General features: G+C 36.6%; 1 protein-coding gene across 1 annotated transcript in view; it reads left to right on the top strand.

Annotated features, from left to right (window-relative positions):
* LOC126764842 (uncharacterized) overlaps positions 1-24231 on the top strand; it is a 99934-nt gene that overhangs the window by 30410 nt on the left and 45293 nt on the right. The gene's annotated exons all lie outside the window — the stretch shown is intronic.

Here is a 24231-nt window from a genome sequence, read left to right as displayed (position 1 = left end):
CAGAGCAGCATCAACGCAGAAAGAGCCTATTTTTAAAGTTTTTAAAGAATTGTAGCGATTCAATAAATTTTAAAATTTACCTTCTCTGATGAAGCTCAGTTTCATCAGAGTGGTGCGGTAAATAAACAAAACTCTCGACTTTGGTGTGAAGAAAATCCAAGAGTTATTCACCAACAACCACTACATCCACCGAAATTTATAAATTGGTGTAGCTTATGGTCTGCTGGAATCATCGGTCCGTGCTGCTTTCGAAACTGGTGACATCGTTATTGTCAATGGAGAGCGGTATAGATCAATGATAACCAACTTTTTATGGCCGCAAATGGAAGAAGTTGATCTTGGTTCCAACAAGACAGGGCGATGTGCCATACAGCACAAGCAGCAACCAAATTATTGCAAGAAAAGTTTAGATATTCAGTCATTTAAATAAATTTCGACATTGAACGGCCTCCAAGAAGTAGTGATTTAATTATTTTTGTTTTTAAAATTTAAAAGAATTAAGGATTTGAACTCCTTTAAGTTGGTCCCTTTGACGTAGAGAAGGGGCTTCAGTAATAGTTAAGTGCGCATTCCAAATGGAAACTCACTCTACTCTTACGAACCAAGAGAGATACCTCAAAATTCACACAATGGTAATATGGATAAATAAAGCCTCGGTTTTACGCCCATCTCATATACTCTCTATGAACGCAATGACTTCGCTTTTTATGTAATAAATAAGTTTTATATATATGCAGAAATGTGGAAGATGGAGTCATATATAGAAGTTCACGCAAGTGAGGAAAGTTCTCTGATCGCCATTCACTTGGGAATGGCCAGAAACGATTCTTTTACATATGACTCAAGCAGCTCACTACTTCCGGTCTTTGACCAAGTATCCTCTGGGTAGTCTAAGAACATCCGTTTGAAGGCGAGCTAAAGTGAGAAGGCGAAACATCCCCTCCGCAGGGTTGTGCGCTGGGTTTGGGACCCGCCACGTAAAAAAATTCTACCAATGAAAATTAGCAATCAGCCTCGGATGAGAGACCCCCCTTTTGATGACGACCATGGCAAACGAAATAAGGACTACGAATTGAGGGCATGCACCCGGAATGTCCGGTCCCTTAATTGGGAAGGTGCCGCTGCCCAGCTGGTTGATGTCCTCGCGAAAATAAAGGCTGACATCACCGCCGTCCAAGAAATGCGATGGACGGAACAAGGACAGAGACGAATAGGTCCTTGTGACATTTACTACAGTGGCCATATAAAGGAGCGCAAGTTTGGTGTTGGATTCGTGGTGGGAGAGAGACTCCGTCGCCGAGTACTATCATTCACTCCGGTGAATGAATAGCCACAATCGTTCTTCAACATATCGCTGATTTGCGCCTACGCCCGACGGAAGAGAAGGACGATGTGACCAAAGATGCCTTTATGAGCGCTTGGAGCGCGCTTATGAGGCTGCCCCCGCCACGATGTCAAAATCGTGCTTGGCGACTTTAACGCCAGGGTGGGCAAAGAAGGTATCTTCGGCACTACGGTCGGTAAATTCAGCCTCCACGAGGAAACATCCCCAAATGGGTTGAGGCTGATCGACTTCGCCGGGGCCCGAAATATGGTTATCTGTAGTACTAGATTCCAGCACAAAAACTTCATCAAGCTACCTGGCTGTCTCCGGATCGAAAAACTACCAACCAGATCGATCATGTTGTGATAGACGGAAGACGGCTCCAGTGTTTTAGATGTGCGTGCGCTCCGAGGTCCTAACATCGACTCGGACCACTATCTTGTTGCAGCCAAGATTCGCACCCGCATCTGTGCAGCAAAAAACGCACGCCAACAAACACAAGGAAGGTTCGAGGTCGAAAAGCTGCAATCACAACAGACTGCCGAACGATTTTCTACTCGGCTTGCACTCCTGCTCTCTGAGAGCACTCATCAACAACTCGGTATAAGGGAACTGTGGGACGGCATTTCAAACTCCTTACGTACAGCTGCATCCGCAACCTTTGGTTTTCGGAAAGTGCAAAAGAACAACTGGTACGACGAGGAGTGCCGCGCCGCAGCGGAGAGAAAACAGGCTGCCTACCTCGCAACGTTACGATCGACCACAACACGTGCGGGATGGGATAGGTATCGAGAATTGAAGAGGGAAGCGAGACGCATCTGCAGACAGAAAAAGAAAGAGGCCGAAATGCGTGAGTATGAAGAGCTTGATAAGCTGGCCGACAGGGGTAATGCTCGAAAATTCTACGAAAAAATGCGGCGGCTTACAGAAGGTTTCAAGACCGGATGCATACCAGTAGAACCCCCAAAGGTGATGGAGTGACCGATGCCCAGAGCATACTTGAATGGAGGGAACACTTCTCCAGCCTGCTGAATGGCAGAGAATGCACAACGCCAGGAGAGACGTTCCATTACCCGACCATGAGGAAGTTCGAATAGCAATTGCCCGCCTGAAGAACAACAAAGCGGCAGGGGCCGATGGATTACCGGCCGAGCTGTTCAAACACGGCGGCGAAGAACTGATAAGGAGCATGCATCAGCTTCTTTGCAAAATATGGTCGGACAAAAGCATGCCCAACGATTGGAATTTAAGTGTGCTATGCCCAATCCATAAAAAAGGAGACCCCACAATCTGCGCCAACTACCGTGGGATTAGCCTCCTCAACGTCGCATATAAGGTTCTATCGAGCGTATTGTGTGAAAGATTAAAGCCCACCGTCAACAAACTGATTGGACCTTATCAGTGTGGCTTCAGACCTGCCACGTCAACAACTGACCAGAGACACCACGCGCGAAATCTTGGAAAAGACCCGTGAAAGGAGAATCGACACACACCACCTCTTCGTCGATTTCAAAGCTGCTTTCGACAGCACGAAAAGGAACTGCCTCTATGCCGCGATGTCTGAATTTGGTATCCCCGCAAAACTAATACGGCTGTGTAAGCTGACGTTGAGCAACAACAAAAGCTCCGTCAAAATCGAGAAGGACCTCTCCCAGCCCTCCGATACCAAACGAGGTTTCAGACAAGGCGATTCCCTATCGTGCGACTTTTTCAACCTGCTTCTGGAGAAAATAGTTCGAGCTGCAGAACTAAGTAGAGAAGGTACCATCTTTTATAAGAGTGTACAGCTGCTGGCGTATGCTGATGATATTGATATCATCGGCCTCAACACCCGCGCCGTTAGTTCTGCTTTCTCCAAGCTGGACAAGGAAGCAAAACAAATGGGTCTGGCAGTGAACGAGGGCAAAACGAAATATCTCCTGTCATCAAACAAACAGTCGTCGCACTCGCAACTTGGCACTCACGTCACTGTTGACAGTCATAACTTTGAAGTCGTAGATAATTTCGTCTATCTTAGGAACCAGCGTAAACACCACCAACAACATCAGCCAAGAAATCCAACGCACGATAACTCTAGCCAACAGGTGTTACTTCGGACTGAGTAGGCAATTGAGAAGCAAAGTCCTCTCTCGACAAACAAAAACCAAACTCTATAGGTCACTCATAATTCCCGTCCTGCTATATGGTGCAGAGTCTTGGATGATGTTAACAACGGATGAGTCGACGTTGCGAGTTTTCGAGAGAAAAGTTCTGCGAAAGATTTATGGTCCTTTGCGCGTTTTCCACGGCGAATACCGCATTCGATGGAACGATGAGCTGTACGAGATATACGACGACATCGACATAGTTCAGCGAATTAAAAGACAGCGGCTACGCTGGCTAGGTCATGTTGTCCGGATGGACGAACACACTCCAGCTCTGAAATTATTCGACGCAGTACCCGCCGGGGGAAGCAGAGGAAGAGGAAGACCTCCACTCCGTTGGAAGGACCAAGTGGAGAAGGACCTGGCTTCGCTTGGAATATTGGCGCCACGTAGCGAAAAGAAGAAACGACTGGCGCGCTGTTGTTAACTCGGTTATAATCGCGTAAGCGGTGTCTCCGCCAATTAAGAAGAAGAAATGTATACAGAAAAAATGGAACGAAAATAAAAGAAGAGACAGGTCGATACCACAATTGTCCGTTAAACTCATCCGTTAAATTTATAAAGAAGTTTGTATATATATTACAGGCTCTTCGATACACTAACGAAGGAAGCGTTTCGCTCCGGTTCTGTTACTGTGAGTACAGTCTCCACAATAAACTTACGATCAAAAAACCACCAAATATAATTGAAATAACACCACATGAGCAATTTGTTTACAAAATTAGAATATTAGGACAATTTTAATTTCTTTGTCTTCATAGAGTAAATTTGTTATTTGTTAGGATAGAAAATAAATTAAAAATAATAATAAAAGTGTACAATTTAAAAAAAAAACGGGTCGTATCTCTTTAGATTCAATAATGGCCTTATTATTGACGATAAGATTTCCTTATAAAGGAACCGTTCCAAACCAGTTCTAAAATCCTTATTTGTTGGCCTATCTTTGGCAACTTCACAAATCATTATGTGCCATAAGCGTTGCTAACTAAAAATAAAAAATTGAGCTGAATAGAATCATATCCAATCAAAACTTAGTGATTTTACACGTTGGCATGGCTCTGAGTCATCCTGAAAAATTAGGCTATCCGCAAATAGATGCTCTTCTATTGCGCATACTAAAAAATGTTTAACCACTTTTGCATATTTTTATGCATTAATTATTCCATCAACATAGTGTAGAGGTCGCAAAGCAACTCCCGCCCTTCCTCTGCTATTTGCCGAGAATATGAATTTTTTTCATTTAAAGCCAATATGCGAATTTTTTGGTAACGAACTAATTTCTTTTGATTATTTAGCATTTTGCACAACTTTTAAATTGCACAACCAAAACACGATTATAACTAAACAGTGTTCAAATCAATTTCATAAAAAATAATTCAATTCTCAGTGCCTACTACGTAGGTTGCCTTTTATATTTCGGGATTTGGAAACCCATCCACATGCATGACTGTAAAAACAAACGTTCACGTTGAATGCTACAAAATTTGTCGATTGGTGAAAAAAGGAATCGTGAGAGCTGATAGAACGGGAATTTACGCGTTTGCAATGCAAACTCTCACACATCAACTGAAACAACTTCATTTTTTAATACTTAAAACATCAATTCGATAAGTCATCCACCGTATACTCCAGACTTTGGACCAAATGACTCCTTTTTATCCGTACGTAAACGATAAACTAATAGGTCAACGTTTTTCGACACCTGAAGAGGCAGTCGATGCGTTCAGAACACATGTTTTGGAAATGGTGTCAAAATTGAACATTGGTTCAAACACATGTAAAACTCTTAATGAAAAACATTCTGAAAAACAAAAATGCTATTTTCGATACCGAAATATAAAAGGCAATATACGAAGATCTAGTACTATTATTATTTTTTTTTCAAATTTATAGATATATAGCTGAAGATCTATAAAAGTAATGGTGCGTTTTTATTGATATATTTTACACACACATTTTTTTGTGTACGAGGGCTGCTATATATATTCTGACCTAGGGCAACACTAAGTGTTAATCTGCAATCTGAAATTTCCATTGGAAAGTTTGACATTTTTTAGCATAACATAACTCAGAACGTTTTGTCATTTAATCGTGAATTGTTTTATTTACAGGGAATTAAAAAATTCATCTCGGCCAAAAATGGAATTAACTCGAACATTTTCGTGCGATCATTTTTCACAAATTTCGACGTGGATTATCTCGACAAGAGTGCATCGATGAACTAAAATCTTTGAATGGCTATGAAGCACCATCCTATAGCACTGTGAAAAACTGGTACAACGAATTCAATCGTGGCCGACGCTCGCTCAAAGACGAATTCCGTGAAGGTCATCCAAAAAGCAGCCGTTGTGCCAGAAAACATCGATGCCGTACGTGATCTGATAATGCAAGACCGTCATGTAACATACCTTCAGATAGAGGCATGCCTATGCATTTCTCCCACCAGCATACATTCGATATTGCATGAACACATGGCCGTAAAAAAGGTTTGTTCTCGTTGGATCCCGCACAATTTGACAATCGCTCAAAAAAAGGCTCGTGTGGATTGGTGTAAAGAAATGCTGAAAAAATACGATCGCGGTGCTTCAAAAGACGTTTATAAGATCGTCACAGGACGAATCATAGATCTATGCGTATGAGCCCGAAACACTGAAACAACACAGCAATCGACAAAAAAAAAACATTTTCGTTGATAAATAAGCCTATTTAGGCCAGAAATATATATAGCAACCTACGTACACGTAGTTATTTCAAATTGAAAGTGTTGAGCTTTGTACAACTAAGCGCAGGCATACAGTCTGTTTAAATGAGTTAAGCCTCCACCCACTCTACCCGGGAAAAACTGGCGCACCCTAGCTAGACACAACACCACACCACCAATACACCACACCTGGGGACACATTGGATTTCACCACATCAGATGTCATCTATCAAAAGGATTGGATCATCGCTGTTTATGATTACTTTCGCTTATACCCTGCGTCGCGATAACACCTCACGCTACTCTCCCTTAATCATACAAGTCAACCACGCTCCACGTCAACTTGATCGCCAGCACCGACAAATCGCCCCCGGAATTTGAGTGTCGCGGCCTCACCCGTCGATATTCATATTAAATAAATTTATGAAATATAAAATTGTTTATTCAAATAAATTTTATTAAAAAAAAAACCAATTGTTTTCAGCATAAAACCGATATTTTTGTTTTAATTAACACAGTGCTTTCCAATATACTGAGTACAAACTTATTCACAGTCATTACAAAATGTATGAAGATATCTTGCAACATATTGATTTTTCGCAAGCCGTTTAATAAATAATTCGTGTTAATTCATATTTACGAGTATATGTATTTACATAGTTTGAAAGATTTGTAAAGCGTAATTTTGTAATTTTCTTTGGATAATCTAATCTCCCGTTTTGGCGATTTGCACTGGTCAGCAAGATCGCCTGATTTGATTTTATCGCCGGAAGTTCTGGCCAAAGTGATGGGGAATGGAAGGTAATTTTTGCGCCACCTGTTATAACACATCACTATTATCTTTTTTCGATAGATATAATAATCTACATTGCGAATTAAAATTTAATTATAAAATTTCTTTCCAATAAATTGTTCGATTAAAATTCAAATCTAAATATTTTTTTTCCTGAATATGGTCGAAACCAAAAAGTATAATGGGGGTTTTAATTATCTAATTATTACTATAGAAACCATTGCACTATGGGCCAGCGGACCGCTTTTTTTTGGAAAAAAACCATTTTTTTTTTGCAACGTTCAAAAAAGGAAATTAATACATATAATTAATACCACTATTCTTATCTTAAAAAAAAAAATTATATGGACATATGGCAAGCCTATTCATTTACCGTACGTTCAAAGATGACATTTCAATCATATGGTTTTTCGTGATTCGTATGAAAAATAATAACTCAAAACGCAAGTGTTTCTAATATTGAAGGGTGAACATTTTTTTTCTTTCTAAAAATGGAAAATAGTTATCAAGGTATTTTATATAAAATGGAATAGCTAGCATTTTTTTAATCATTGTTGTGAGCGAGTTTTAATTACGTGTAAATATGTGGTTTTGTTGTGTAAATTTATCAATCGTGTTTGTGTTCTGTGGATGTGAGCGTTACTTCATTTTGGTCCCTTTTGTATAAACAATATATCAGGTTAAAGGTGATAATGTGTACTTTCATGTGGTTATTAAAATTTTTGCGAATTTTTGCGAATGATGGAAATAATGTACATATATTTTCAGAATCGATTAACCTCAAAAATAAAGACATTTTTAATGTATGGCTACAAAATAAGAAAAATAAAGATGTAGCAGAGAATTGGATTATCCATGAAATAAATAAAAATATAAATGAAGAAGAATTGGAAGCGTTTAAAAAGAGAATTGAGAATCTTCGTTCATTCATAAATCGAAAATGGATCAAATACCAAAGGTCATTAACTCGTTTTAAGCAATATAATAATGAATGGCTAGAGGGTGAGACAAATTTCATAATTGGTCGCAAATGTAAAAGAGGAAGACCACAACTTATTTATAGTGAGGCGAGTGATCGTTTGAAGAGAAAACTTGCCTCAGATGTGACTTCGGAGTAACAAAATGACCCTAATGCAGCACGATCTGCAAATGAACCTGATTTAAGATTTGTGTTGAAACAGTCGCTTAAATCTCCGACAAGGCCATCGAAAATTAAGAAAATTATTGTTTCTACAACGAAAAGTCTAATTGCGTTATCTGCAGAAGAAGCTTTAGTGTTTTTATTAGAGAATAACTTGAGCAAGCAACAGTATGTAAACATGCGATTACTGAACAAAGCTCGTAATTGTGACATATACCCTGCGTACCATAAGTTAATTGAATGCAAGCTTCACTGCCGGCCAGAGGAGATAACGAATTGTGAAACTTACGTAGAAGTTCCTTTACAAAAACTGGTAGACCACACTGCCAAAAGAATTTTATTGCTACAAAAAGAAGTTATTGAACAACTCTCAGATATAAATGAAGCTACATTGATATTTAGCTACGGTTTCGATGGTTCAACAAGACAGAGTATGTTCAAACAGATGTTTAACGAAAACACGCCTGAGTCCTTTGATCAGTCCCTCTTTGTAACCTCAATTATACCTCTTAAATTAATATCATTTTCGAATCGGATCATTTGGCTTAACCGCACCCCTCAATCCATACGGTTTTGCAGACCAATTAAAGTTGAGTACGTTAAAGAAACTAAAGAACATATTTTAGCTGAAAAAAACTAATTAGATCTGCAAATATCTAGTTTAGCGCCGTTAAAATGGGACTTGGAGGATGGTACGGAAATTATCATTAGGTATGATTTAAATATGACATTGATAGATGGCAAGGTTTTAAACATATTAACCGGAGCAAATTCTACTCAATCTTGTCCTATTTGTGGTGCAAGTCCGAAACAATTTATGTCTATAAGAGATCTAAAATCTCCTGTTTTTGAACCAAAACCAAGCACTTTAAAGTACGGCGTCAGTCCATTACATGTTTGGATACGATTTCTGGAAGTAAGGAGTCCGGAAGAAAAAAATACCATTAAGCAAAGAAAACAGGAAATTCAGAAAAATTTTTGGGAGAAAATGGGATTGCATATTAACAAACCTAAGTCAAATGGATGTGGCTCAACAAACGACGAGAATATCGCTAACTTAGAACTATTTGCATCAATTACTAATATTGACATTGATCTATTGAGACATTTTCATATAATACTGGTGTCGATTTCGTGCGAATTTCGCATTAATTTTAAAAAGTTCAATGATTTCTGTATAGATACTGCCGATTTATATTTCAATAAGTACGATTGGTACCCAATGTCGGCAACAGTCCACAAGATTTTAGTTCATTCGGCACAAATAATGGAGGCGTCTTTAGTACCAGTTGGCTGCCTAGGCGAAAATGCATCAGAAGCAAGAATAAGTTTTTCAAAAAAGATCGTATTGCTCATGCGAGGAAAAATTCACGAAGTAACAATATTGTCGATGTGTTTAATAGAGCTATGGATTCTTCTGACCCTTTGTTATCAAGTATCTGCTTAAATAATCGTACTAAAAATAAATTAATCCGAAGAATCCCACATAAAGTTACTGAACTTTTAGAGTTGCCTGCTGTTCCAGACAATTTAGACGTGGCTTCTACGTCCCGTCATGAAGATGATGATGAAAATTGTAGTTCGGACGACGATATAGCGATGCTCTCTGAATATTCTTTTGAGTTAGAAGTTGATATTGAACAGGATTTGGAATGATGTATGGTTATATTGTAATGCATTTAAAAAATTATCTCACATGCCTGTTATTAATGTTCTTCCTTAGACAAATTTGTAGCTGTCGGGAAATCCGGTTGTGTTTGCCCGAAATGCACTCACTAATAAACGTAAACATTTAAAAACATCAACTTTTTTACTTTATACTCTCCATTTTTGCATAAAATAAATTCATTTTTATAAACAATTGAAACGTTTACATATTACACAATTTTTAATATTTTACATCTACGAGGGGTAGGAGTGGCAGTACTCCGACTGCCCTCATTTTTACAAAAGTCTATGAAATTTTTATTTAGTTGTAATTTTTTTTTGGTCCGCTAGTGTGCACATATTTCTTTTTTTGTTTTGTAAGCGTTCGGTCGGTGCTTTCTTTCTTAGTTTTGCCCTTACATCTTGACCCATGGCATAAGCTGAATTCCTCTGGCTAGACAACAAGCAAAGTTAGCGCGGTGGTCAACTAGAAGAATTCTGGAGGATATTTCTTTTTTAATATTTCAGTTTTTATTACATTTTCCTTCACATCGCTTGACCAACCAGCACAATCAAAATATAACAATATGAAGAAGTTTCAAATAAGGTACGAAACTTAAATGAGAGCAAATTAAAAAGATTTAATTGCTAATTTGTTATAATTTATCCCAACTTAAAAATGGTGAGACAAGCCTTTTTTATGCACAGATTTTGCCCAATTTGATTTTTGTGACTGTTGATAAATTGATATAATTATGTATTTCATGTAGTTTATGTAGTTTTAACTTCAAAAAGGTTTACCACTTTTTCTCTCAAGATGTACTAAGCTTTCAGCTATAATGACCAATCGTTTTGTGGAAAGCGCACGAAACTTATATGCCTTCATACATGTGTGTATTTATCAATATATAGTTGTATAAACATAGATATGTACGAACTAGAGCTTTTGGTATTCGACCAATCCGGTTAGCCGGATATGGTACTATTCGAATAATAACATTCGATTTACTGTATCCGGATAGTCGAAAGTCGTCTACTTATTAATACTAATCGAGTTAATATTCATACGAACGGTTAAACCGATCTCATTTTAAGTGAATTGAGAGTAATTCTCTGATGTGTGTTTTGCATTATAATTTTTACCATATAATCTAAGTAAGCACTATAGTAAATAGATCTAATGATGTTTCGTTTTTACGTTTTTATTATAGTATTTTTAATTAAAAATTGATCTGGATAATAGTTTCAAAAGATATCTATTCAAATGAAGTAGTTTTCAAATAGAACTTGATTCAGATAAACAATATCTTCGAGTATTTCACCATTGTCTTATTCAATAATTCTAATATTTCGTCAAATGAAAAAAACTTTCCATTACCTTATTTCGATCGTTCAGTATAGTGGTCCGATATTAGCCGTTTCGACAAATGAGCAGCTTTTTGAAAAGGGAAAGGTGCAAAATTTCAAATCAATATCTCAAAAACAGAGGGATTTCGCATAAATATAGACGGACAGACGGACTGACGGGCATGGTTAAATCGATTCAGATCGTCATGACGTTCATTTGTATATACGTATATGCTTTGTTCAAAATTGAACAGGTTCATTGATTCAAAAAGGCGGAATATATTAACATAGTACTTATATTTAGACATTTATATATTCTTTACAAATAAGGTAAGAAATATTCTAGCTATTGTAATAAGTTATACAGTCAACTAATTTTTTAAATACTAATTTCTTTCCCTCGGCAATATGTTCAAATATCATTGAAAATGCTCACTTATCAGCAAAGCCGAAATACAATTAAAAATAAATATCTATTTTCAAACGTACATATGTACATATGTACGTACATAAACAACCACATGCAATACTCTGCAATATATGAAGGATTGGTTGATATTCTTGCAGCCTTGCATGGTTAGAATATTTTTCTACAATAAAGCGTGTTCTTCTTAGAACAGTGAGGTCGTTTTCTTTAAAATTATTAATAAGCAAGCTTAATTTATGGTGAAATTTTTCAATTGCTAAGACTAAATCGAATATTTGTTTATCGCGACCTTGTAAGGTCAAATTCAACTGATTAATTTGTTCACTTATGTCCACAAGAAAAGCTAGATCTAATATAAAATATTTATCTCTAAAAGATATAAGAAGTTCTTGGGACTCTGCTGACGAATCGTTTTCTAAAAATAAGACAATTTCCGCGCAAATCAAAAACTCGCTTTAAACTTTTTCCGCGACTTAACCAACGAACCTCTGTAAACAGTAAGAGGTCACCATAATCTGCATCGATTTCTTTTAAAAACTTCTTGAATTTTCTATGCCGTAAAGAATTTCGGCCTCCCCTAATCCTATTTATAATTTTTACAGAAACTTGCATTGCATTGGTCGTATTCAAACACTTTGCAAATAGGGCTTGTTAATGTATAATGCAGTGAAAAAAAGGGAAATTGTATCCGTTCTTGCTTAGAGTTCCAGAAAGTCCTTCATTTCTACCTACCATGACTTGAGCACCATCAGTACATATGCTACTTAATTTAGTTATATCAAAGACTGCAAGGACATTTGAATATATAGCATTATACAGAATATTACCAGTCACATGGCCATGCATAGATACAACCGAAAGCAAGTCCACTTTTATATCGAAGTTTTCATCTGCCGTTTTTACATAAATAATTAATCGGTTCACATCGGATATATCTGTACTCTCGTTAATACATATGGAAAAATACTTGCTTTCTTACACCCTTCGCATAGTCATATTATAAATATGTCAGCCTATTACTTCAGTGCGTCGAGTTTTAGTTGTCCGTGATAAAGGTATTGAACTGATAGCAGCGAAAACTTCCTGACCTATAGTACTGAAACATTGAAAAACCTTTTGACACATATCTTTAAAAAAAACTCCGTTCTCGCAATTCCCTGAATTGCTCATAAAACGGTTTTTTTAGTTGGCATATAAATAATTCTCTAGAACTGCCCGTTACCGATTCATAAATAGAATGGTTTCCGCTATAATGCCTTTTAATATAGTACTTCCTATTTCGTTTAGATATGTGTTTACAAACTAAACACTCAGCATTACCGAAAAAGTTTTCGGAAAACAAAAACTTGTTTTCCCACTCAATATTAAACACAGTAAAATTGTTAATCAGCGCGCACATACAAATTACATGCGTAGCAGTCAACAGTCGTTGATCAAGTGATTTTCAAATGCACATTAATTTTCCATTTTTTGTATAGAGAGCGCTTGACTAATACGTGTGAGCGAATCTGTGAAAGAGCTATAAAGTCGGCCGCCCGCGGGCTAGGTAAAGCGCTTCACTGATTTAAATGCAATGTACATCTAATAATAATAAAAATGCATGGGACACAAGTCATAAATTTACAGAAGAGATAACATTAAACAAACACACATACACATGTATTAAATTGTACACTTAAAGACAACCCCACGTCAAGCAGCAATAAACAATATGCGTCAATACATATGAACATGCACACATACACATATATTAAGATAGTTAAGATAGTTCTTAAAATTGTATATAAATACGTGAAAACTCTAAATAAAATCAGACTAAAATAGTTCTCGTAGAATGAAATAGTTCTTACAGAACAAGACTTGACTATCATTTATTTTCCCCCACCAGTGGTAAGGAATATTTGATTAAGCTTGTCTTTTGTTCAGCTTTATAGGGTCTCTGACAAACATCATGGCAAACTTAATATACCTTGCTCAGGGTATAAAATTCCCGATTTTGATCTTTGTATGGCAGCTATATGCTTTGGTGGTCCGATATCAGCGATTCTGACGAATGAGCAGCTTATTGGAGAAAATGTTGGCGAAAATTCCTCGATGAACCCTCCACAAGGGTGCCGACTAAGTCAGGGCGGGCTGGTAACAGTTCCCCTCTGTTGCAGTTGGGAGAAATTTAACTAAAGACTGACTTCTTTACTGGTTGTTCGCTGCTTCCCATTATCACTGTATTCAGATGGGGAGTCTTATCATGGTTGGCGGTACGAAAAATGGCTGCAGTAAGGTGTCATGCATACCGTGCCGCCCTTCGTAATAAGGTGGCCTTACTTCAGTTGCGGGTGCTATGAGCAAGAGGACATACATTCCCCTATACTCGAACTAAATTAGCAAAAACAAAAAAGAATTGAAGTAGACCGAATCTACCAAAAAAAAGCCAGAGGGAAGTATTTCCTAAAAGAGCATTTGCAAAGCTCTGTCTTGGAAGGCAACAACACCACCAGCCGGAACCAAATACGGTAGACAAAGTATGGCTGCTATGCATAGAGGAGATGAAGATGGAAAAGGTGTCGCTATTTTTAAGGTGGATGGCCCGAAGAAAGCAAGGTGTGCGGCGAAGCGACGTGCTGTTGAAGAGTACAGCTGCACCCGTCAACTAACGAGGAGCATACAATCGAGCTCCGAGAAACCGTTGATTACGCGATAGTAATTCTAATAATTTTAAGCTGGAACAGCCGGCAGTGGCACCCGAGCGACAGAGGTCAGCTGAAGAGGCTAACGCGTCAGCCAAGAGACCCAAGAAGAAAGGAGTAATCTTGCGTTCAAATATCATTGAACATGCTTACTTGTTTAGTATTATTAAAAATAAATATATATTTTGAAACATACATACACACATATGTACATAAACAGCCACAAGTATTTACATGCAATACGCATCCAATAATAATAAAAATGCATGGGGACACAAGTCATACATTTACAGATGAGATAACATTAAACACACACACAAACATATGTATCGAATCGTATACTTCAGTGGTTCTCAAACTTATTTTGTCTACCGCCCACTTTGAGAATAAATATTTTTTTAGCGCCCCCATTTTTTCACCTATTTAAAAACCACTATAACTTCAAATTAATTATAGTGACCTATATATGTATATTAACGGAGAATTCTAAACGAAACTTTTACTATAACCAGCAACTTGAAACCTAAGCGCAGTAGGTAACATACAACGGCGCTTAGGTCTCAAGTTAACACTTACGGGCTCCACCTGCCAATAAGAATGATTATTGAAACACAACTTTATAGTATTAACACAAAGAATATTTTATTAAAAATAAAACTAAAATAATCGATCCATATATAAAAACTAATGTGAAGGATGAATCTGATGCTGTTTAATAAGTTTGTTAATATCAGGTTCCAACTTACTCAAGAACAGTCGCAAGTCGCCACGTTCGGGAACAAGCAAACGATTTCTCTTTTTAGTAAGCAGTGTTGTCACGGCACTAAATCCACGTTCACACAAATCTGACGATGGGAATGCTATCAAGAATCGTTGAACGATTGACCACAATCCAGGGTACAATTGCGAGATCGGTTTTTGTAGCCAAAATTTTTGGTAACCTTTTTTGAACTTGATTTTTATTTCCTTGTTTGTTGTCAATTCTATAAGTTCTTCTTCCAGCTGAGGTGACATTGCTGTGTTGACATTTGAAAATGGATCCAACACCCAGTCTGGTATTTCCAAGTTCAAAATGTCCTGGTATCGTTCGGGTAAAGTCAATGTGGAGGTTTTCCAAATGTAGGCAGTAGGCAAACAATTCGTCGTTACTGCATGATACTGATAAATTTGGAAAATTGTGAAACTCACGTCTACCCAGATTCTTTTTGTGTAGAAGCAGTTTGGCTGCGAAAGCAGCAAAAACGTTTTTTGTTTTAATTAAATTTAGTTTATTGCCTTGCAGTTGGAGATTCATGTCGTTGAACAATTTATACAGGTCTGTCATGTAAACTATATCATTCTTTGATGTTATGAGCTTGTCTTGAAATTCTGTATCTTTAGCTTCCAAGAACTCTATAACAGAGTCAAACAGATTGTAAAATCGAGTCAGACAATTGCCTCTTGATAGCCAACGAACTTCAGTATGAAACAACAAACGATTGAAATCCTCGTCATTAGTAATACAAAGCTGATGAAATAATCTATCATTCAAAGAGCTGTTGCGGATTTTATTGACTGCTTTGATGACATATCGCAGTGATTGAAATAGTTTTTCACTTAAGTTTCTAGCAACTTAATGTTGTCTATGAATAACGCATTGTACACCAAGGACATCTGGAATTTTATTTTTTGAGTACGCTATGAAGCCTTTATGGCACCCTGTCATAGCCGGAGCGCCATCCGTAGCAACTAAAATAATATTTTTCAAAGGAATTTATTTCTCATCGCAAAACTTTGTCAATATATTGAATATGGTTTCGCCTTTTGTCTCTAAATTTCTATCAAATAATAGTTCTTCACATATTTTCTCATCTTCAATAAAGCTCACGTAAGACAACAACAATGCTTCATTAGTTGGTAATTCGTCTTTGCACAGAATTATTACTCAAAGGAATTTTTCGGATAATATCTGCGGCCGGTTTATGAAGCACGGTAGTTAATACTTCATTTATTGCTGGCAATATTAACTCTTCTCCGATGTTATGTGGTTTGCCTTTTTGAGCAATTAACAAAGAGATATTGTACGAAGCTCGAAGTCCGTCGTCATCTTGCTTGATGTTCACAAGTTGTTGTTGAGAGTCGAGAGCTCATGTAGTCGTTGTCTAAGAGGCCTCCTAGCTAAATAAAATTACAAATAACCCCCCAGGCCTCAACACAACGCCCCCATTTTCTTTCTGGGTCTCTTACCGCCCCCCTTGATACCTGTAGCGCCCACAAGGGGGCGTTATCGCCCACTTTGGGAAACACTGGTATACTTGAAAACAACCACATATCAAAGCAGCATAAATAACCCTGCCAACCACGGCTAACCACTTTCCTCAAATATTTCAATACAACTAAACATTTTTTCTCTATGCACTAACACCAACGCACATGTTCGGGTTATTTTTTTGTTTACCTAGATGCGATGAAAAAAAGTTTTTTTCATTTCTTGATTTATTTGAATGAGTACGAATGAGAAAACATAATTGTCAATAGAGCCAAAAGAAAATCCCAAAAAAAGGGTAATAAAAAACGATTGAAAGATGCATGTCATTCGTGCTCGTACAACAAGAAGGTAAGTGAATGGATTTTATGTGATTTTTTTAATTTAAGCAGCAAATATAAATTATAATTAAGTACATATGTGAAAATAAGTGTGTGTTGTTTGAAATTGGACTGCGCAGTCCAATATAATACGCAAAAATAAATACATACATACATATATATGTATTTTATGCGTTTAAGGCGGCCTGTACAATCCAATACAATATTTAAAAAACTGTTTGTTTTATTTTTTAAATTATCATATAATATTAATATTTCTTTCAGATATTATTATTATTTGTATTTAATATATTTTGTATTTTTCCAGATAATATTAATCTTTTCTTTCAGATATTATTATGATTTTTATATAATTAATCTTTCTTTCAGACGTATTATCGTTTTATATAATTGTATTTAATTAATCTTTATTTTCAGATGTTAATAATTTTTTTATTGAATATAGTTGTTATTCTGTAAAAATTGTTTATTAATAAAGAAAACTAAAACAAGAAATAGCGTTAACTTCGGCTGCACCGAAGCTAATATACCCTTCACAGGTGCATTGTTTTCCATACAAGTCCTTGATTCCGATCGTTCGGTTTGTATGGCAGCTATATGCTATAGTAAGCCGATCTGAACAACTTCTTCGGAGATTACATTGTTGCCTTAGAAAGTAATCTGTACCAAATTTCGTGAATATATCTTGTCAAATGCAAAAGTTTTTAATACTAGCACTAGAAATGGCTAAATCGACTCAGCTCAACGTACTGATCATTTATATATATACTTTATAGTGTCTCCGACGCCTCCTTCTGGGTGTTATAAACTTCTTGACAAACTTAATATACCCTGTTAGGGTATAATTAGTTTAACCACCTTTATCGTTCGGACCCTATTAATGCGGCAATCAGTCGCACCAATTGATGCTCAGCAAACTTATTTGGGTATGTTTATTATCATTCGAAAGAACATTCTTGGCATTTAATTTTTGAAGATTATCTCTTTCAAATGTTGGTCGCGGCTCCGTCTCAGATCGTCCATCCTTTGAACTCAATTTTCGATGAAATCTCACGATCTTGGTGGCCTGCCTATAACGTAAAATTATCTGCCCTTAATAAATCCATTGATTGATACGATGTGTGGGAAGTGGTGTCCTCTTGTTGAAACTAAATATTGCCGAGATCACGAGCTTCAATTCAAGCATCAAATAGTCGGTTACCATGGCTTTTGACGGTTACGTTCTCATTGGCATCATTTTTGAAGATGATTCCACCGGCCCACAAACCACACCTAACCGCTGTTTTTTCTAAATGAAATGGCAGCTCTTGAATCGCTTTATGTTGCTCTTCGTCCCAAATGTGGTAATTTTGATTGTTGCATTGAGGCTTTAGTTCTTGCTCAACCTTGCTTTGTATGCTTACAATTTAAGATCTGGACTTCAAATTCGCCAAGTCCTTCCATACGTCAGTCCGAGTTGCTGCGAACGGCACCGAATCGACTCTTTTCGGTCTTCATGTACACTCTCAGCTACGGCTGCTATATTTTCTTCACTGGCTGCTCCGTGGTCTCTTCGGCCGAATATTATCCAATAATGAATACTGGATCTAAAACTGGGTGATGGTGTTGCGAATAGTACTCTCAGTAGGTCGATTATGTGGATCATAAGTTGAGCGAAGCACATTCATTTTAGATCGTGAATTTTCGTAAGTTAAACGATTTGTAAACGTTGTTTCGGCGTTAATTTTGCCAAACAATACGGAACAAAAATAACATGACAGCTTGTCACGAGTCACGCGTGATCTATCAAGAAAAGACTATTGAAAAAAGCCTCTACTTGGATAACCCATTACATTTTGTAAACCATTCATTTGCGGCTTGGGTAGTCGTGATACCCAGCAAATTTAATTTGAAACAGTTGGCAACCCTTTTCAATGAAGTGCTCTTACAGAAGCCATTGAAAGCAGTGCTATTGAACCACAAAGAAGTTCTCCAAAAAATACTGGTTTTTCTTACTCGACCTTTACGTAACAAGAACATCAGCAATTCTCAGATAGTGGGTACAGATGTACGCGCACGACTGCAGTAAAAAGTTCTTAGGTCGTTCGATTCGTATAAAATATTTTATCGATTTTTATTTGCTCTGTTCAATACATATGAAACAACAACAAGCAATCGTTTGAATTAAATTCGTACTCGATGGAGTATCAAAGCCAAAATGGCATAATTTGTGGGTCAAGTAATAAAGTAAAAATTTTGTTGTAATTTGTTGTTGTGCTTTATTTTTTATAAGAGATCTACTTTTTTGGTGTTTTCTATTTTTGGTTTCAGGCGACAAAGAAAACGCTTATTAATTTTATTTTAGTATATTCAGACATAAAGTAAACATACTCACGCACGTACTCAATTTTATTTAATTTAAATTCCAGCCGCATCAGTTATTTACCAACTCTTAAAATAATTTGGGCTTAGTGAAGTGTTACAAAATAAAAATAAAGAAACAAGACGCAACACAATCAAAATGAAAACAAATCACTACAAGAGTAACAAAGCCTTTCTTTTCTATATTATTATTCATATATAATATTTTGGCAGCAATAAATTTAAATTCATACAATAGGTCAAATAAGTATTTTGGCAGCAATAAATTTAAATTCATACAATAGGTCAAATAAGTAAGGGATCAGGACTATTTCGTTGATTTTTGTAACATATCAAGTTTGCAACCAAGTTTGTAACACCCAGAAGAGAATGTCGGAGCCCCTATAAAATTTATATAAGTCATCACTGCTAAATCAGTTAAGCCGTTTTTTGCCCCTCTGTCTGTCTGTATATGCCCGAACTACCCTCAAAATTTTCGAGATCTCAATCTGAAATTTCATACAATCCTTTTTTCTCCAAGAAGCTGTTCATTTGCCTGAAACCCCAATATCGGGCCACAATGGCATATATTCACAACACAAACTGAATGAACGAAATCAAGCTCTGGTATGGGAAACTTTAATATTTGACGGGATATCTCCACAAAATTTGGTATAAATTATTGCCCAAGGCAATGCAACAAAGCTTACGTTTTCGTTTTGTTTACTATATGGTAAGTAATTTTGAGTAAATCCCTCACCCTAAACTCTGTTTAAATGAAGAGAAGGCTTATTGTCAACGTAGTAATCTAACGATAGGTCTAGGAAGCGAGTTGCTTCCTTGGAGCCAGGAAATTGGGAAGTGAAGTAATTACCAAAGCCTCATGCGGAGTTTCTTTTGATGTAAGAAATAAGCTAGGTATATAAGGGAGGTGCTTGTTGCGTCCGAAGTTGGTTAAAATGTTTTACGTCGTTGGCGTATGGCAAGAATTACCACCTTATTTTTCCGCAAAGCAGTTCCCTTAATGATAGCTTTCGGCTTCTGCGAAAATAGATAACTCGCAGAATTCACCATTTTAGCTCGGAAGCGGGGTTTTGAAAGCTTGGGATTTTTTATTTCTAATGTCTTCTTTTATTTGTCGTAGTACGTAAATTGAACCTGCATAATTCAAGCAATTACCGGCGATTACCAACAGCATTTCTCTGCCTACTTTCCAAGAGCTAATGGCTAGCTATTCTCAGGTGGCGAGGGAAGGTCGAGAGTAAAAAGTCATCAAACGTCAAATTGGAAAAAGGAGAGATATCAGGCGATATTGCTTCCCAGTGTTGACTTGTTTCTCACATTCTATTTGAGGTGAAACTCTTGTGAACTTTCACTCATCGGTTACTTTTGGAGTGGTTAACTTCTTAAAATATTTTACTCTCGCCAATGAATTTTAGCTAAAAAAAGCCCGTTTAGCGCATATAATTCAATTTCAACACGCTTTTCTAGTTAAAATATGTTGTCCACAAGAGATGTTTCAAAAAATTGAGTTCCCTGGCGACATTGATCAACTATAACCTTTGTAGGTATGGACACTGTGGGAAAAGTGTCCATTGATACCATATAAATACTAGTATGTGTTAAGTTCAATATCATAGAACCGATTGTCGTAGGCGTGGACGTTGTTAGCATTCATACTTCATATGATCACACAAAATAAAAACGGGGTTTTATTTAGATGTATTGTTTTCAATGAGGAAATACTTTTTCCAGAGTTAGTATTTTTGACAGCTGTTCTGGTATTTGGCTTACAGGTATACTCAGTTTCGTCTGCCATTTCATAATGAACGCAGTTATTTCGGAACAACGATAGCAAATCATTCATATTTGTTATCAAAATAATGACCTCTTTTGCATTTTGCTACGTCCAATATTCGGTCGATATAATCCTCCTGAAGAATCGGTACTTCGAGAAACCATGGATTGGTTTTTCACCAGGCTTACTATAATGGATAAGGCGCATCCTCAGAGACACTGCACAGTGCCACCGAAGACACTTGCAGGTGTGGCGCAGAGTATTGAAGAAGACGACAATTTGAGCTAAGTCCAAGATCCGTGGTTTGCAGACTAATAAAATCCAACAACCCAATCCGATATTGATGTATTGGTTCCATCAACACCATAAAGCCCAAAAAACAATAAATATAAAATAAAAAATTAAGAACATACAATTTAACACCGCTGAACTATTTTTGGTGGGGTTATGTCGTTTGTTCTTGGGAGAGAATATCCGCTTTGAACGCTGAGATATGCCCCAATTCCAACAAAAAAGTGGTCGAGCATTTGGCTTCTCGGCTGTAATTTATTCGAATTCTCCAATATAAAGGTGAACCTTATCTTAATAACAAAGCTAAATTCTTTTTCAAAGCATTAAATTATGTGCTTGGTTTTCCTTGAAACTACAAGTCTTAAAAAAAGTTGCAAAAGCGACTCGATATTAGTTTTAGGCATTTAAAGGCTATATCACTACCGCAAGTGGTTACCTACAAGCAAAGCCTACGTTGTCTTTTGAATTCATGACAGATGTTATTTCAGTTTGGGGAACAAGAAAAAATCCCACGGAGCCGAATCTGGTGAATGCGGTAGTTGAGCAATGGTATTTATTGCGTTTTCAGCTTTAAATTCCGTCACAATCGTGACTCGATGCGATGGTGCATTATCATGAATTTTTCTTCCACAATTCCGGCCGTTTTCGACGAATAATCTCAAGCAAACACCTAAATACGACTAAAAAGAACTCGTTATTGACTGTATCTCCCTCCGGAACAAATTTTAAATTTCGTAACCAAAATATCCACCAAACTTATTATAACAGACTTGCGAGAGATGTCTCGCTATGTCTCTAACACTTGCCTGACGATTTTCAAAAACCATATCCTTCACTTTTTTAATATTTTCATCAATTTAAAAGGTTGAAGATCGTCCCGAAAGAAGCATGTCTTCAACGATCTCTCAAGCGTCTTTGAAGGCTTTGTACCACTCGTAGGCTTATGTTTTTGATAAAACTGAATCACCGTCAGCTTTTTCCAACATTCGCATTGCGCACACAAACTTTGGTTAGAAATGTTAACATTGAGAGAAATTCTTTCTTCGATCGATACGAAAAATCGTAACTCACTACTGAAGTGTACCTACTTAAGCAGCTGCTGTAAACAAACTGGTGTACAGATCCCGCTCATATTTGACATAGTAATTAAGGACCAACTTATCAATATACTTTTTTTTTTTTAAATATCCCTTACCCGGAGAATTTAATCACAATTTCCGAGTACTGAGTTTTGTCACAATGTATGTACTTATATAAATATTATCCATTATATGTAAAACAACCAGCTCTATTTTAATTGCAAATACTAACTCCATCGAAAAATAAAGCAACAAAAGCTTCAATATGTAAGCTTATGATTTATTAAATATTTAAGTGCAAATTCATGAATGTTTCTTAAAAACTAAATAGATATAAGCGACAGTAAAAACTGCTTCTTAAACTTCCATAACTAAAATCTGGCAATGTGGCCAGTAAAGTAGATGGCATGAGGGTCATGAATGATGAATACGAAGGGATGATCAGCAATGAAAGTTTTCGGATCCCACGGCAAGGACATTGGCACGCCCACAGCAACTAAAAATACAAAATAATAAAAAATATAATAAAAAAAAGAAAAAACGTTAACTTCGGTTGCACCGAAGCTAAATACCCTTCACAGGTGCATTTCTGTTAGTAACTATGTGTTCAGTTTGTATGGAAGCTATATGCTATAGTTAACCGATCTGATCAATTTCTTCGGAGAGTACATTGTTGCTTTAGAAAATAATATATACTAAATTTCGTTAATATATCTTGTCAAATGTGAAAGTTGTCCATACAAGAACTTGATTCCGATTGTTCAGTTTGTATGGCAGCTATATGCTATAGTTAACCGATCTGAACAATTTCTTCGGAGATTACATTGCTGCCTTAGAAATATATTCCAAATTTCGTGAATACATCTTGTCAAATGTGAAAGTTTTCCATACAAGCATTTGATTCCGATCGTTCAGTTTGTATGGCAGCTATATGTTATAGTGATCCGATATCGGCCGTTCCGACAAATGAGCAGCTTCTTGAAGAGAAAATGACGTTTGCAAAATTTCGAAGCGATATCTTAAAAACTGAAGGACTAGTTCGTATATATACAGACAGACAGACGGGCAGACGGACATGGCTAAATCGACTCAGCTCAACATACTGATCATTTATATATATACTTTATAGGGTCTCCGACGATTCCTTCTGGGTGTTACAAACTTCGTGACAAACTTAATATACCCTGTTCAGGGTATAAAAATTAAATTTTAAATATTTGTTTAGAATTCCACAAAAATTTAAAATTAGGAATCAAAAAAAGAAACCCTGCATCAGCTGACGATTAGGGTAAGTAGAGCACTTCAGCTATATTCTTACATAAATAATTTATATGACACTGCTGAATAAGCGAGTGAAGGAACGTATTCCTTATAATAGTAACAAACATTAAAACAACCTTTTGTTTCAGTAAACAGAATGCATCAAAACAACATTGAGTTTGAAAACAACAACAACCTTATCTTAAAACAAAGCAAATGTATCTAAGCAAACAATATAAGTACATATGTATGTAAACAAACCTAAACAAATAATATAATCTGTATCTAAACAAACTATCAATTAGTAATAAGTAAAGATACTAGTTAGTATAAATGGAAGTAAGAACGATGTAATAAGTTAGTCTTAAGAGTATAAATAAAGAGTACACATTTTTTACATTATGGTAAAAATTAACTAGCGCAACAGAGATGTATGATCATATGTGTACGAAGGTGTGAGAGGAAAAGTGGTTAGAATCTTCACGCGGCCTATGGCGAGCTCACCACTACTTTTGAGGGTTTCAAAACCTACTGTTTCACTAGTTTTTTCACCACTTTTGGCTGGCAGGAATATGCTGCAATACATACAAACATATACACATACATATATATTTAGTTATTTAAGATAGTTTCCTAAAAAAGTGTATAAGCAATGAAAATACCAAATAA

Source organism: Bactrocera neohumeralis, unplaced genomic scaffold (genome assembly GCF_024586455.1).
Source record: "Bactrocera neohumeralis isolate Rockhampton unplaced genomic scaffold, APGP_CSIRO_Bneo_wtdbg2-racon-allhic-juicebox.fasta_v2 cluster10, whole genome shotgun sequence".
Classification (NCBI taxonomy): domain Eukaryota; kingdom Metazoa; phylum Arthropoda; class Insecta; order Diptera; family Tephritidae; genus Bactrocera; species Bactrocera neohumeralis.
The sequence above is the reverse complement of the archived record's forward strand: the minus strand, read 5'-3'. Positions and strand labels throughout refer to the sequence as shown.